Consider the following 16764-nt stretch of genomic DNA (forward strand, 5'->3'; position numbering starts at 1 on the left):
GCATATGGTCTCACAAGGGGTCTGAGGATCTCATCTCGGTACCTAATGGCAGTCAGGCTACCTCTGGCGAGCACATGGAGAGCTGTGCGGCCCCCCAAAGAAATGCCACCCCACACCACGACTGACCCACCGCCAAACCGGTCATGCTGGAGGATGTTGCAGGCAGCAGAACGTTCTCCACGGCGTCTCCAGACTCTGTCACGTCTGTCACATGCTCAGTGTGAACCTGCTTTCATCTGTGAAGAGCACAGGGCGCCTGTGGCGAATTTGCCAATCTTGGTGTTCTCTGGCAAATGCCAAACGTCCTGCACGGTGTTGGGCTGTAAGCACAACCCCCACCTGTGGACGTCGGGCCCTCATACCACCCTCATGGAGTCTGTTTCTGACCGTTTGAGCAGACACATACACATTTGTGGCCTGCTGGAGGTCATTTTGCAGGGCTCTGGCAGTGCTCCTCCTGCTCCTCCTTGCACAAAGGCGGAGGTAGCGGTCCTGCTGCTGGGTTGTTGCCCTCCTACGGCCTCCTCCACGTCTCCTGATGTACTGGCCTGTCTCCTGGTAGCGCCTCCATGCTCTGGACACTACGCTGACAAACACAGCAAACCTTCTTGCCACAGCTCGCATTGATGTGCCATCCTGGATGAGCTGCACTACCTGAGCCACTTGTGTGGGTTGTAGACTCCGTCTCATGCTACCACTAGAGTGAAAGCACCAAAACATCAGCCAGGAAGCATAGGAACTGAGAAGTGGTCTGTGGTCACCACCTGCAGAACCACTCCTTTATTGGGGGTGTCTTGCTAATTGCCTATAATTTCCACCTGTTGTCTATTCCATTTGCACAACAGCATGTGAAATTTATTGTCAATCAGTGTTGCTTCCTAAGTGGACAGTTTGATTTCACAGAAGTGTGATTGACTTGGAGTTACATTGTGTTGTTTAAGTGTTCCCTTTATTTTTTTTGAGCAGTGTATAAATAAAAACGTATTTACATAAGTATTCAGACCCTTTGCTATGAGACCCCTTTGCTATCGGGTGCAAGTCCGGGTTCTGGCTGGTCCATTCAAGGACATTTTGAGACTTGTCCCGAAGCCAATCCTGCGACCCTCAATCCTGACTAGTCTCCCAGTCCCTGCCGCTGAAAAACATCCCCACAGCAATGCTGCCACCACCATGCTTCACCGTAGGGATGTTGTCAGGTTTCCTCTAGACGTGGCGCTTGGCATTCAGGCAAAAGAGTTCAATCTTGGTTTCATCAGACCAGAGAATCTTGTTTTTCAAGGTCTGAGAGTCCTTTACGTGCGTTTTGGCAAACTCCAAGCAGGCTGTCGTGTGCCTTTTACTGAGGAGTGGCTTCCGTCTGGCCATTCTACCATAAAGGCCTGATTGGTAGAGTGCTGCAGAGATGGTTGTCCTTCTGGAAGGTTCTCCAATATCCACAGAGGAACTCTGGAGCTATGTCAGAGTGACCATTGGGTTCTTGGTCACCTCCCTGACCAAGGCCCTTCTCAGTTTTTCTGGGCGGCCAGCTCTAGAAAGAGTCTTGGTGGTTCCAAACTTCTTCCATTTAAGAATGATGGAGGCCACTGCATTCTTGAGGACCTTCAATGCTGCAGAAATGTTTTGATATTCTTTCCCAGATCTGTGCCTCAACACATTCCTATCTCGGGGCTCTACGGACAATTTCCTCGACCTCATGGCTTGGTTTTTGCTCTGACATGCACTGTCAACTGTGGGACTTATATAGACAGGTGTGTGCCTTTCCAAATGATGTCCAATCAATTAAATTTACCACAGGTGGACTCCAATCAAGTTGTAGAAACATGTCTAGGATGATCAATATAAACAGGATGCACCTGAGCTAAATTTCGAGTCTCATAGCAAAGGGCCTGAATACTTATGTAAATAAGGTATTTCCGTTTTTTTGTTTTATACATTTATAAAAATGTCTAACAACCTGTTTTCGCCTTGTCATTATGGAGTATTATTTTATTTATTTGTCAGGTGGTGCTCCAGCACCCTCAGCACCCCTACTTCCTGTAGCTATGGGAATATGACACATACAAAGAAGCACTAGCAATTTGGAGTATGGACCTGCATATAATATAACACACAACCTGAGCAGTCTTCAGATTGGGAAGAAGAATGCTTGAGATAAAAGTGAGCACTGTATTCCATCATGCGTGAGAACAAATGCTATAGAAAAGCCATAAGCCACACATCTCTATGTAACAACATACAGTAGCCTAACTACAGTGGTTATGTTGCAGCTGCTGGTGTAAACAGGTTCACTTGGCTGAGGGACAACCTATACTGTATTTTTTTCTGTGTGCTCTGCATTTCTCTCACAATCAATACAGCCTAAGATTATCCCTCACTCTATAGCATCTCCTTTTTAAGAGAATGATTTGTACATTTCCTTGACATTATTGGTGAACGATAAAACCAAACACTGGCTGCGGGAAACATGAGTCCCAGCTCCTACTCCAGCCCATACTCCAGCCCCTTCTCCAGCCCCTGCTCCAATTCCAGACCCATCTCTAGCCCCTTCTCCAATTCCAGACCCATCTCCAGCCCCATCTCCAGTCCCTGCTCCAGCCTCAACCCCAGCCCCAGATCTAGCCCCTCAACTTTCCCAAGCCCCAGCAAGCAGAAAGAGGAAAACAACTCAATCACTCTCTCCTCCCAGTGCCCAGACAGCCTCTGACAGGCTGTCTGGGCAAATGGGATAGATTCACACGTAAAGTGAAGAAAATAACAGAAGAGGGGTACAGAAGCAATCAACAAAGCAGTTCAGTCTGAATTCAAACAATAACGACACACATAGTTTAATAAAAAAAATATAGAACTTAATTCACGTCCAAATGTTGTGAATTATATATATTTATGTCATAGTCACCAGTAAACTCCATTACACTTAAAAGTTACTTCAACTTCAACCAGGGAATGCTAGTTATGCTATCTATTCTAAGTAAAGAAATAAAACAACAGTAAAAAGACAGGCTATATACAGTAGCAAGGCTATAAAAGTAGGAAGGCTACATACAGACACCGGTTAGTCAGGCTGATTGAGGTAGTATGTACATGTAGACATGGTTAAAGTGACTATGCATATAGGATGAACAGAGAGTAGCAGTAGCGTAAAAGTGGGGTTGGCGGGTGGTGGGCGGGACAATGTGCGGGAGCACTGGTTGGTCGGCCCAATTGGGGTAGTATGTACATGAATGTATAGTTAAAGTGACTATGCATATATGATAAACAGAGAGTAGCATCAGTGTAAAAGAGGGGTTGGGGGGGCACACAATGCAAATAGTCTGGGTAACCATTTGGTTACCTGTTCAGGAGTCTTGTGGCTTGGGGGTAAAAACTGTTGAGAAGAATTTTTGTCCTAGACTTGGCACTCCGGTACCGCTTGCTATGCGGTAGTAGAGAGAACAGTCTATGGCTGGGGTCTTTGACACTTTTTAGGGCCTTCCTCTGACACCGCCTGGTGTAGAGGTCCTGGATGGCAGGCAGCTTAGCCCAAGTGATGTACTGGGCCGTACGCACTACCCTCTGTAGTGCCTTGCGGTCAGAGGCCGAGCAATTGCCGTACCAGGCAGTGATGCAACCAGTTAAGATGCTCTCGATGTTGCAGCTGTAGAACCTTTTGAGGATCTCAGGACCCATGCCAAATCTTTAAAGTTTCCTGAGGGGGAATAGGCTTTGTCGTACCCTCTTCAACATACACTAGCAGACATGTTAATAATGACCTCATCATTATACTGCAATAATAAAAAGGCATAGATCAGCTGCCTATCCTCCCCAATTGACCGTATGGTCCTTTTCATGTGTGATGGGAAACCTGCCTCATACCTCATATCTCGGAGGTAGTAAAGTCCGTGGGGTGGAGTTAGTGGGTTTATTAGGAGCTGCAGAGTTGATCTCATTCTCTCCCTCCCTCTCTCTGTCTGTCACTCATTCTCTCTCTCCCTTGCCCTCTTTCTCTCTCTCTCAGTTCTCTGAGGGCTTTTACTCCAGGGCAAGCTGTGACTCAGTCAGACTGCCTTTAAAAATGTCTGAACTCTAGTGTGTAATCCAGTATGACCTACCCTCTAGACTCCTGTACTTGCACATTTTTAGACAGTGAGTAACTGGATGACAGCTGAAATGTTTGCATGCCAGTCGTATGCCTTTGCATAATGTTCCCAATAAAGTATTATTGGAAATTACTATCTGTTTGGTACACAATGCATGTACTATTTGTTTTTTTTACTGCCAAGGGGCACAACCCCTCTATTTAAGGGAGTTGTCTTTAGAAAATCAACAGGGATCTCTCAACATTGCTTTCTTTGATTTCACTGAAACGATTTTCTCAGTTCAGGAAACTTCAAATTGACAAAATGAAGTATCCTTTCATGTAGTGGCTATCTCTCTCTCGCTCTCTCTCTGTGTGTGTGTGTTGTCTTCTCTCTGTACACAGAACTCAGCTCTGTTTGTGTTCTGTCCCAGCGGTGTCATTTCCATGTGTTGTTTAGATGTCACATGGTCCAGCCTGTAGCACTGTTTGACACAATGAGGCCCCAGTTGATAGGTGCAGGCATACTGATGCCGATCACATCTCCATGCAAATTCTGTTTGCTCTAAATGGACTCAGAGGAGTGGGGGAATCTGCCTGAATTGTGTCAGAGATGTGACAAGGGCACCAGAGAGACAAGAACAAATGATGATTATCCAGAAACCTCTATTTTTGTTTTTAATTTGAAGTTCTATGGTGTTTTTGAATTCTACTTCATGCACAGTGTTGAGCGTACGTGATTGACTCCAGTGTTTTTTTTCAATGGGTGAATGAGTTACCTACTTTCCGTCTCATCATGTCTACTTGTGGAAAAGCCGTGTGAGCATATTTGCGTATCTGCACATGTGACGTGAGAACACAGGAACTGTCTATATGCTCTGGCATAGGATACTGTAAAGCCCCAGTCAGACCAGCTCTGACGGCCAGGCCACAGCCCCCTATCCCCCTAGACCCCACCCCGAGGTCTGTGGCTTAGAGCTGCTTTCAGGGAAGATCCTTTTCTGCTGAGTTCATCAGGCTCGTCCCTTTGAGCATGGAGCCGACGGACAGCCTTGTGGCCCTTTCTCTCTTTTCATGCGACAAATGTGCTAAAACAGCAGTCCGTAATCACTTGGCATTAGGAGCCGTTGTGTGAGGCATTAGCGGTTAGAATTGACCGGTGGGACGTCATAAAAATGAGTCTGACACTGAACACCAAAGCTGATGAGGCTTGATCCTGGCAGTGGAAGGGAGGGGGATTAAACAGAGCGCACTGGGGCTTTAGCAGGGTCCCATCCCATGATGCCTCTGGTCTGCCGCTGTCTCCCTGCTCTCTGACTATCTGACTGTCATGTCAGGACCAGGCAGGCCCTCTCTTTTACCTTCCTCTAGTCTCCACAAAGACTCCTGCCTACTCCACAAAGGCTCTTGCCTTATTTTAACAAAGAGGCGTGGCTACGTATTTATGGGAGGGACATCTTATGTAATAAGCAAAGGTTGACAATATTACACCTGAATGATGGAGGAGTGTATAGCCTATACTGAACTGTGGTCCCTATAGACCCCTTCTCTGGAGCTGTAGAAGGCAAGCTGTATTTGAGAGATAATTAACTGTTATCTCGATTAGTACACCTCTGCACGTGCTTAGTGGCCCAGACTGGCAGTGTAGAGAGAGGAGGAGACAGAGAGATAGAGGGAGAGCGAGTGAATGCTCCACTCCTTGTTCACACAAGAGGCTCAGTGCGGTGGGTCGATGTCAATGAGGGCTGCATTCCAACCATGCGCGCTGTTTTGACTCAATCGCTGACGGGGCAGGTCTGCACATCAGAACTGGGGTTTAATCATGGCTCTCCTTTGACATTATCAGAGTGTTATCAGCAGAGTTTACTGTGAATCACATTATCCCCTCTCATCCATTTATCACTAAATCACATGTACTGCCCATCACCTCACAGCCACTTTCAATTGGGAACCTAACTCAATTTAGTTTACTAAACTTCTCTTCCTTCTGCTAGGCATTCAGAACATTTCCACTGTGCCCCATTTGTGTTTTACCGTTTATCCTCATGGACTGTGAATGATCAGTAATTTTCTCTCCTGTTTAAAGCGCTCCTCTTCCTCCCTGTGTGAGTACTGAACAGTAGCCTCATGGTGTTGGAATGCCCCAGTGACAGGTAGCACCATGAGAACAATCACTATACAGTATCACAGAGCAGAGGGCTCCTTAACAGCTTCTACCCACAAGCCATCAGACTGCTGAACAATTAATGAAATGGCTACCTGGACTATTTGCATTTGCAAGTTTTTTTACACAGCTGCTACTTGCTGTTTATTATCTATGCATAGTCACTTTACCAATACTTACATGTACATATTACCTCAATTACCTAGACTAAACCTGTAGCCCCGCACATTGACTCTGTAAGGGTACCCTGTATATAGCCTCGTTATTGTTATTTTATTGTGTAACTTTTTTTTACCTTCGAGTAAAGAAAATATTTACTGAATAAACTATTTTCTTAAAACTGCATTGATGGTTAAGGGCTTGTAAGTGAGCATTTCACTGTAAGTACTACACCTGTTATATTTGGCTCATGTGAGAAATACAATTAGATTTGATTTAATGGACTCTACACTCCTCCTGTCTCACTGTGACGGGAAGGATCCCATGGATGTGGTACACCTATATAGTCCACCTCAGCCTCACCACTTCTCTCCCATCTTCCTCCTCTTCTCCTCATAGTATGGGGAATGTGGTTCTCCCCAGCCCCTGAACCTCTGTCTGTCTGTACTGGGGCTGGCTGCGGTAAAGAGCTTGTGTCATATTAGTCTGTTTGAGTGCCTTAGAGACAAGCTCACAGTAATGTGCAGAGTGAGCACTTTTTTCCCCAAGCTGCTGTGCTGGGGCAGGACAGTGCAACTAACTTCCAGATGTTTCTCCTCCAGTTTTAGATGTTTCACTACTCATGAGTGTTTGTGTCTATGCCTGCAACCAGAATTTACTTTTTGAAGCTGTGATTTTTTTACATTTTGAAACAGAGAGAGAGATCTGTTTGCCGTCTCAGGATACCAACAGTATTGTCCATCTGGTGATATTTGATCATTTAAGGCACTAAAACAACCTGTCAAGACACACTGGCTGAGATGGTTACTGTGCCATGCTATATTATTGAGCCCTCAGAGCTCTGTGAATTTGACACTCAGACCTCTGTGAATTTTTTGATTGCAGACACTGTAGCCTTGGAGTAGAATGATGTAAAGTGCTGCTTCCGTCCACTGTGTGAATTCAACATTTTGACTGATGACTCCCTGGAATAGAAACAGTTTCAGGTGTTTTGGTCGCTCATTGATCTGTTCCAGCCGTGACATACAGAAAGGGGCCACCGAGGAATGTCCTCGTTTATCCCACTGTATGCCCTCATCCAATGCACCCACCCCAATCTCTCTCTCCCTCTCCCACTGCTGAGGCCCACCCCTCTGCCGCTGCTGCTCCACCTTCTGAAGGACCGTACACGTGCTGCTCTACAGTATCGACCTCTGGGCTCTCTCTCGCTCTATAATGAAAAGGTTAGCCACTGAATCACTCCAGATAAAGGTGAGAGAGCAGGCCCTTGAATTACAATCAGAGCAGAACAGAATGAACTTTCCTGTCCAAGATAAAGGTTCTGTACTTCCTGGTCCCTGTATGTAGTAGGTAAAGCATTTAGTGTGAGCAATGAGCATGCATACTGTACATATGAGCGTGAAATCACAGTGGAACAGAGAATGGACAGATGCACTTGCTGCAGAGCTGGCAGACAGTAAGAGTTATGGCCTGTGTTCTGAAACAACTGCAGCTCAAGTTTCAGTGAAGACAGTTAGCAGTAGGTGAAAGTGACATTTGACACGTAATTGAATTCTAGCGAGGATTGAGGATTGACTTATGTTATGCAGGGTAAAATGTGAATTTCATGCCGCTGTGCGACGGTAATAATATTTTACGTGCGCTGTCTCTCAGGAATTAGTGGCCATGAGTGGAGATGAATGAGCTAAGCCCTTAGGGACCACTGGACCTTGACCACATCATTATGTCAATATAGCCATGGCGTGCGTGCCTGCGAGTGTATGCACGCTTGTTAAGCTCCCTCCCTCAGGAAATACCAGAGGAACACCTTCTTGTGTCCCATCCTGTTTCCCCCAGCTCCATGGCTATAGCCGCCCTTCCAGGCTAAAATGTACACACACAACACGAAAACACACACGTTAGTATAGGCAACACTTCTCACGAAAGGAAAGCTCCTCTTTTGTTTTGTCTTTCACATCACTGCATTACAGGAGACAGCCATAGCAGCAGCCCAGACATTTGAACTGCTGTTTTTATGACACCAACTCTTTACCGTGTCACATTGAACACATTAACCTGTTACAGTAAAGGTAACAGTACAGCCTCTCTCGTCCTGGAGGTCTCTGTGAGGGAGACTGGTAGGTTCTCTCCCCTCTGCCCATGTCAGTGATAAAATGAGAGGAATGTTATACCAGTGGAGATGTAGTTCACGCCCATTTGCACTGTAACACCTCAGCCTACAGAATGGTGTTTGCTGTTGCCCTAGACTCCCAGCAGCAGTCTGTCTGTTGTTTATAAAGGAACCACCCTCTCTCAGGACAATGAAAAACAAGCAGCATTTTCCTAGAAGAATCCTCCCAATTACCTTCCAGGAAGAAGCTCTCCTTTTTTTCTCCTTTATTTATGAAGGACCTGTCCTGCAGAGACTATTTACACACTATGTTGTTGCTGGTAAAGAATAGGTGTTTCCTGCCTCTGCACTCAGTACCCCACACATCATTTCTGCTGATACTGCAGTGCCAGGCAGCTTTGAATGTAGTCTCTGGAAGATAAGGAGCTAATACACAGATTTGCACATGACGTGTGCATGTGTGTATGTTTAAGTGTGCTTGTGTACTTGTGCGTTTTCTCGGACAACCCTCTGATTGAGCTCCACACTGTTGTCATTAGTGTTGTCATCCACAACAGCAAGGTTTACAGGAAGTCAGTCATTGTCAGCAGACTGGAGCACACCGTGTGCTTTGTTAAACCTTAAGAACAATAAGGAACGGTCCTCAAATGTCAATAAACATGATTGTGTTTGGTATCCCCTAGAGTTGTCATTGTATAATGTACATTCATTGACTTTGATTTCAGCTAACTTTTTATCGTCCCTGTCTGGTTAAATTATTGACATCCGTGTCTGAAAAGATAGTGGTGTTATCACAGTATAGAGAAAATGATTACGCCAAGTGCTTGGTATGAAACATTTCCGCACAGTATGTACCATCGCTTCACCATTTGGAGGAAAACAAATGTGGAACTGCGCACATTGTGACGAGCGTGTTATATTTACCGTAATAAGTATATAAAGATGCTGAAACCAAAACATTTGAGTTCTAGTAATGTCATTTAGAAATGTCTCAACAATGAGGCAAAGGTCACATTGTTTCTCATGGAGTATTTACTGCCTCGTAAATTCAATAAAATGCACTCTGGGATCTTCAGAGCATTGTTTTCAATTTCACTCTCTCATTGTAACGCAAACAATGGGATCACGTCATCAACTCTAAATGGCATAGCTAACTTGGGAAGAAACCACATTTAGATACGCCACTCACTTAGTTTCAAACTCATTAAAGTATTTTTTTCCTCTCTCCGGAATGTATAATTCATCTCGCACAGAAATAGAATCTTTTGAGTATAACGATAAGGCTAATTTGAAATGATGGTTACCTCCTCTTGCCACTCCCAGTTGCGTTGCTGGGGAGGCTATTAGTGAGTATGCTCGAGCCATCGGGGGTTAAAGTGCTTGTGCAGCTGAGTGGAGGGATGCCAGCCAGCCCTGCTGCTGCCTCCAGCCTGTTGTTTGGCTAAATGTGCTCTGCTAACCATGTCAATTGAGAAAAGGAAAGGAGATGAAGTTTTTTAGATGAATGATCTGTATAGCAATTTGTATTTCTGCTCCACAAGATGAAAGCGGTCTAATGGTTTGCTATCAGTAATTACTATGGTAATTCACTCGCAATGTAAAAGCTTAATATATCCTCTCAGAAATTCTGTAAACTGTAAACTGCATTATTGGAATCTATTTGAGTTTAATCTTTAAATTTTTTCAGTTTTTTTAATCAAGTTGGTTGTCAGATGTTAATAGTATTGAAGTATGAATCACATCAGAGCAATGATCCCCTTAAACAATATAAGTTTTTAACTACAAAGTATTTGGGCAGCAATGAAGTTCACACCTCATAATACTCCATAACTTTTCCAAATGACAATTTATTCCAGTTTCCTTAGAATGGAAATGTTGTTGAAGACTGTGCTTTTGCCACCATGTCTTTCATGTGATGAACGCATGTAGCCTTGAAGAGTGACACTAAATGTGTTGTGTGAACCAGAAGAGACTGAATAATTGAGGCCATGACCATGGAATTGGACTACTAATAACAAATAGCTTTGGGGTGACACACACACACTTACCATATTTTGTTAAGCTGTGTCTGTTAACGTTTACACCTGTATAAACCCCTGTCTTTATTTCCTAGTGTCCCGGCATTCCAGTCCCACTGATCAAATTGAGTGAGGCCAGAGAGAGTTGGCTGTTCCAATGCAGACTAAACACTTTCCCCATCCACAAAGCCCTCCACTGGATTCCTGCACAACACCATGCCATAAACAATGACTTGATGATGTTGCTGCCAATATAATTGATTGATGGAATGCCCATGCAATTACTGTGTGAATTGGAGGAGAGACGTAACATTGACAGGTTTAATGGAACAACAGGTCTAGAGGCATGAGTTATAAGTACAGTAGGAAAAAGACTCTCCTTCTCTCAATCTTTCTCACACCTAATGAAAGCCTTTTCAGTTTACTCCGTTTTTCTGTTTAGTCCTTGACAATACGATGAAAATGAGAGCTGAAACCAAGATACGTTGCTGTTCTACTGTTTGTGTCATATGAGACTAATCTTGCCAGAATGTTCCTCAATTTCTCAATGGGATTTGAGGCATTTGTTTTTACCGATCACAAATTAGAAAGGGCAGCTATTGTGACTCACAATACAGTGTTATATGGAAAGATATTGAGGTTGCCGTTCAAGGTCGCCCAATCCAGTCTGTAGCTGGGGATAAAGAAACATCTGGGACATTAACAGGGATACTTAACCCTATATCATCATTTACACTAGACCTCTGGTTTCGGATGGTGAAGCAACATAAACTGGAAAAGGAAATCCGAACGGTGAAATGGTTTAGGTTTGATCCAAAATGTAAACCAGGTATCTACAGTATGATAGAAAAGGACTGTAGAGGATGGAGAACTTCTCAGAATTTAAAGGAGAAATATGGTATGGATTTCTACAGATACTTACAGTTAAGGGACTATTTTGAAAAAGAGATACAAATTACAGGACCTTCTTCAATACCAAATATTACTATCCATGTGATTCAAAATGCATATAAACAGGCAATGTCCAAGACAATCTCTTCACTCTGTCATGGCCTGATAGCCTCTAGAAAAGAGTCAACTTTTTATATTAAAGCAAAATGGGGAAAGGAACTGAATATAGACATCTCAGATGAAGACTGGGACAATATATGCAGTACTCAACATACTTCTACAAACTCAAGAACATGGATAGTTTTTTGGGAAAATTACCTCTTTTTTTTTTTTTATCACTCCTAGAATCAAAAGTCAACAGCTAGATGTACAACAGCCATGCTGGCGGCTGTGTGGCCATGCACATGTTTTGGGGGAATGTCAGAAGATGTCATTGTTTTGGGACAATGTATGTTTGGTGTTAAAAGATGTCATAGGACATGAAGTCCCTAGAACTTGCCCTGTAAAGTACCTTAGTAATGTTCCATGAGTGTGATGGGCAGGGACAGATACCTGATAAGTTAACCTTGCTGCAAGTAAAAAAGCCATTACCAGTAACTGGTATAAAGTAGAAGCCCCAAAATGTGAAGAATGGCAAAGTATAATCCAATAAATCTTTAATATGGAAAGCTTGACATATGCCTAATATCCAAGAATAAAAAAGACATGCCAGTTGTGGACAACCCCTTTCTTTCACCTTAATTGAATAGCTTGTTTTTTCTTGAAGAGGACATTTCACATGGTAATCTCCAATAGAGCGGTAGGTTTTCCAATGCATATAAAGCAATGTTAAAAGTAGGCTAGATGCAGATTAAACCAATAAATTGAGAAGGAGAAATGCTGTAGGCACAGAGGGAATAGAAAATATTGATTTTTTTCTCTCAAGCTTCAGTTTGGCTATTCTCCGTTGGAAAGTACAAGTGGGTCTTTGTCCTTGTGTGCCCTAGTAGGCAACTGGGTCTTAGTGTTCCCCGGTAGATATCGTCCAGTAATGATTACTAAAGGAACTCCTTGCTGTTGGTTTGACTCCACTCCTTCAGGCCCTGACCTTCAGAGGGTTCTCATTAACAGTGGAAACAGAACACAGTACCCCACTAGAGCCGTAACCAAGCCAAGAATTTCCTGAGTCAAAAGAGCCCAGGGAAGATAAGACAAACGACCAATCAGATCTTAATTCAGCCCAGATGAAGATGGACAGACAGTGAAACAGGACCCTGACTTCCTCCTCCCTGTACTGACTCAACTAGCATGGTGTTATTAGGGGGATTACTTTCCCTCTCTTTTTTTCTCCACTTTTCTTACTTTGTGAGTTTGGGGAAAGATATACTCCTTCATAATCATGAATGACATTTTGGCTTCATTCTAGACCGTGTGTGGTATTACTTTGACTTTTTGTGTCTCCCAAGTAATAATCAACTATTCTCCCCTTTTCACAAGAATATATAGTATAATATGTCTACAGATAACAGTAAGCAATAGGAGTAGCCTAAACCCCAAGTTTGATTATACTGTCCTCATTATCTGGCTGTATTTGAGAAAAGAATACACATTTGTGGAATTTCATATCTGTCTGGGTTGGTAGGCTACTTTTACTTTTTATTGAAGAACTTCAAGGGCAAAAATGTGGAAAGAAAACAATTGTGGACTTATCAAAGACGGCTGTTGTTGGCAGGAACTGGCCTCTAGATCTTGACCTCTCCCTCAGATTGGTTGTTCCAACAGGCAGAGAGGTGTAATAGCTCGGCCTGTGTTTATTGTTCTCCCTTTCACTCTCATCCCCCTTTTCTAAAGCTGAGAAAGTAGGGCTATACTACACCTACAACAATGGCTTTTCTAACGCTGAGAAAGTACTATGCCAGTGCTACACCTACAACAATGGTGTTGAGGGTCTATTATCGTGTTTTATCCAGTTAGGACACACAGTGCAGTTCAGGGTGTGTGCTTCATGTTATTTCACTGCACGTTAGAGTTTTCTGCTCTGGAGATGCTGAGCATAACTCTGTGAAGTGTTCTCCTCACTAACGTGTGCCTGTTTTGTGTCTGTGTATTCCGGCCTGTTCCGTGGCAGAGTTTTCCATGTGCCTGCTCTTCCATGCGAAGGCAGCACCTGAGCTCCAGAGCTGTTGTGTGCTGCTGCTCTGGGTACTGGGGGTGGGGGGGGGGTGACAAAGCTTCCTTTGATCACGTTTTAGTGTCACAAATGCCCCTCTCTCTTCTCCATCAGGAGATACTGCAGGTCTGTATTTGTTTCTAAAGCAGGCAGTAGTACTCTTCTCTCTGTTTCTTTGGGTTACAGCGTTTGGGGTAGATCAATTAAAATGTTCTAGCTCCATCTTGTTTACTTTTAGAACAGCAAATTAGCCTGGTTACTTGAGAGAGATAGAATGCTGAACATTCTGATATCTTCCCTGGTGGATGCGGGACGAAGTTACCGTTACAGGAGGACAGAGCGGCTGGCATCTATACTAGTATGTAGTCATTCATTCATTCATATTGCAGATGTAACAAATATGCTTTAAAAAAATATTGATACAAATGTAGATTTCATTGTTCTTTCGATGTTTTACTTTTGTGTCCAACCTCGTATTAGATTAGATTGTTAGATACTGACAAATACAGTTAATATATAGTAATTTAAGAGTGCACTATTTAGTTGTAGGCTGAATGTTATATTTAAGCATTAAGGCATGAGGAGTTGTGGTATATGGCTAATATACCATGGCTGAGAGCTGTTCTTAAGCACGATGCATCAAGCCCTGTCTGTCAAACTGCTTTAGGTTTTTGCTTTGTGGGATTTGGTCTGGTGGCAAATTAACCCAAGACCATCCACTCCTACAGGGCACCTCTGGCTTGCGCCAGCTGTACATGTAAGAATAGTCAGGAGCTGTGTGTGAACGTGATTTCCTGGTTTATCAAAATGGCTGCTTGGGATGGAAATAGAGAAGCTCTGTGTGCTCAGAGCAAAGTAGTTACTTAGATGAACATGTAGTCATCTTTGTTCTTTTTTCATTATGTCACAGGCTGAAGCTACTTCTGATTTCTTTACAAGTAATGTATGAACTGATTTATTTTACATTGAGAGATATAGCCCTACAGTGTGTTGTTTACTTTGAAACAATGCAAGCTGAGCTCTGAGGTTCAGTGCATCCTGTGGGTGGGGGTCCGGAAAGCCATAGGAAGTATTCTGAATGACAGCTATGGCCTGCTTGGTTTCCTGTGTGGTTGGTTATCAACCACACAACCACACAAAAATCCAACTTAAAGTCATTGACTGGATTTTCAGTTGAAAGTTGACCTGAAACATTTTTCTTTGGTTTAAATCAAATCAAATCAAATTTTATTAGTCACATACACATGGTTAGCAGATGTTAATGCGAGTGTAGCGAAATGCTTGTGCTTCTAGTTCCGGCAATGCAGTAATAACCAACGAGTAATCTAACCTAACAATTCCACAACTAACTACCTTATACACACAAGTGTAAAGGGATAAAGAATATGTACGTAAAGATATATGAATGAGTGATGGTACAGAACGGCATAGGCAAGATGCAGTAGATGGTATAGAGTACGGTATATACATATGAGATGAGTAATGTAGGGTATGTAAACATAAAGTGGCATAGTTTAAAGTGGCTAGTGGTACATGTATTACATAAAGATGGCAAGATGCAGTAGATGATATAGAGTACAGTATATACATATACATATGAGATGGGTAATGTAGGGTATGTAAACATTATATTAAGTGGCATTGTTTAAAGTGGCTAGTGGTACATTTTTACATAATTTCCATCAATTCCCATTTTTAAAGTGGCTGGAGTTGAGTCAGTATGTTGGCAGCGGCCGCTAAATGTTAGTGGTGGCTGTTTAACAGTCTGATGGCCTTGAGATAGAAGCTGTTTTTCAGTCTCTCGGTCCCTGCTTTGATGCACCTGTACTGACCTCGCCTTCTGGATGATAGCGGGGTGAACAGGCAGTGGCTTGGGTGGTTGTTGTCCTTGATGATCTTTATGGCCTTCCTGTGACATCGGGTGGTGTAGGTGTCCTGGAGGGCAGGTAGTTTGCCCCCGGTGATGCGTTCTGCAGACCTCACTACCCTCTGGAGAGCCTTACGGTTGTGGGCGGAGCAGTTGCCGTACCAGGCGGTGATACAGCCCGACAGGATGCTCTCGATTGTGCATCTGTAGAAGTTTGTGAGTGCTTTTGGTGACAAGCCGAATTTCTTCAGCCTCCTGAGGTTGAAGAGGCGCTGCTGCGCCTTCTTATTTTTTATTTTCCTGACACCACACTCCGAGGGCCCTCACCTCCTCCCTGTAGGCCGTCTCGTCATTGTTGGTATTCAAGCCTACCACTGTAGTGTCATCCGCAAACTTGATGATTGAGTTGGAGGCGTGCATGGCCACGCAGTCGTGGGTGAACAGGGAGTACAGGAGAGGGCTCAGAACGCACCCTTGTGGGGCCCCAGTGTTGAGGATCAGCGGGGTGGAGATGTTGTTACCTACCCTCACCACCTGGGGGCGGCCCGTCAGGAAGTCCAGGACCCAGTTGCACAGGGCGGGGTCGAGACCCAGGGTCTCGAGCTTGATGACGAGTTTGGAGGGTACTATGGTGTTAAATGCTGAGCTGTAATCGATGAACAGCATTCTCACATAGGTATTCCTCTTGTCCAGATGGGTTAGGGCAGTGTGCAGTGTGGTTGCGATTGCGTCGTCTGTGGACCTATTGGGTCGGTAAGCAAATTGGAGTGGGTCTAGGGTGTCCGGTAGGGTGGAGGTGATATGGTCCTTGACTAGTCTCTCAAAGCACTTCATGATGACGGAAGTGAGTGCTACGGGGCGGTAGTCGTTTAGCTCAGTTACCTTAGCTTTCTTGGGAACAGGAACAATGGTGGCCCTCTTGAAGCATGTGGGAACAGCAGACTGGGATAAGGATTGATTGAATATGTCCGTAAACACACCAGCCAGCTGGTCTGCGCATGCTCTGAGGACGCGGCTGGGAATGCCGTCTGGGCCTGCAGCCTTGCGAGGGTTAACACGTTTAAATGTTTTACTCACCTCGGCTGCAGTGAAGGAGAGCCCGCAGGTTTTGGTAGCGGGCCGTGTCAGTGACAAGCCGTATTGTCCTCAAAGCGGGCAAAAAAGTTATTTAGCCTGTCTGGGAGCAAGACATCCTGGTCCGCGACGGGGCTGGTTTTCTTTTTGTAATCCGTGATAGACTGTAGACCCTGCCACATACCTCTTGTGTCTGAGCTGTTGAATTGCGACTCTATTTTGTCTCTGTACTGGGACTTAGCCTGTTTGATTGCCTTGCGGAGAGAATAGCTACACTG

The 16764-nt window shown here is 44.1% G+C and overlaps 1 protein-coding gene across 17 annotated transcripts in view; it reads left to right on the forward strand.

The window, feature by feature from the left end:
* LOC139575965 (tight junction protein ZO-1-like) overlaps positions 1-16764 on the forward strand; it is a 149675-nt gene that overhangs the window by 51859 nt on the left and 81052 nt on the right. The gene's annotated exons all lie outside the window — the stretch shown is intronic.

This window comes from Salvelinus alpinus, chromosome 5 (genome assembly GCF_045679555.1).
Source record: "Salvelinus alpinus chromosome 5, SLU_Salpinus.1, whole genome shotgun sequence".
NCBI classification, from domain to species: domain Eukaryota; kingdom Metazoa; phylum Chordata; class Actinopteri; order Salmoniformes; family Salmonidae; genus Salvelinus; species Salvelinus alpinus.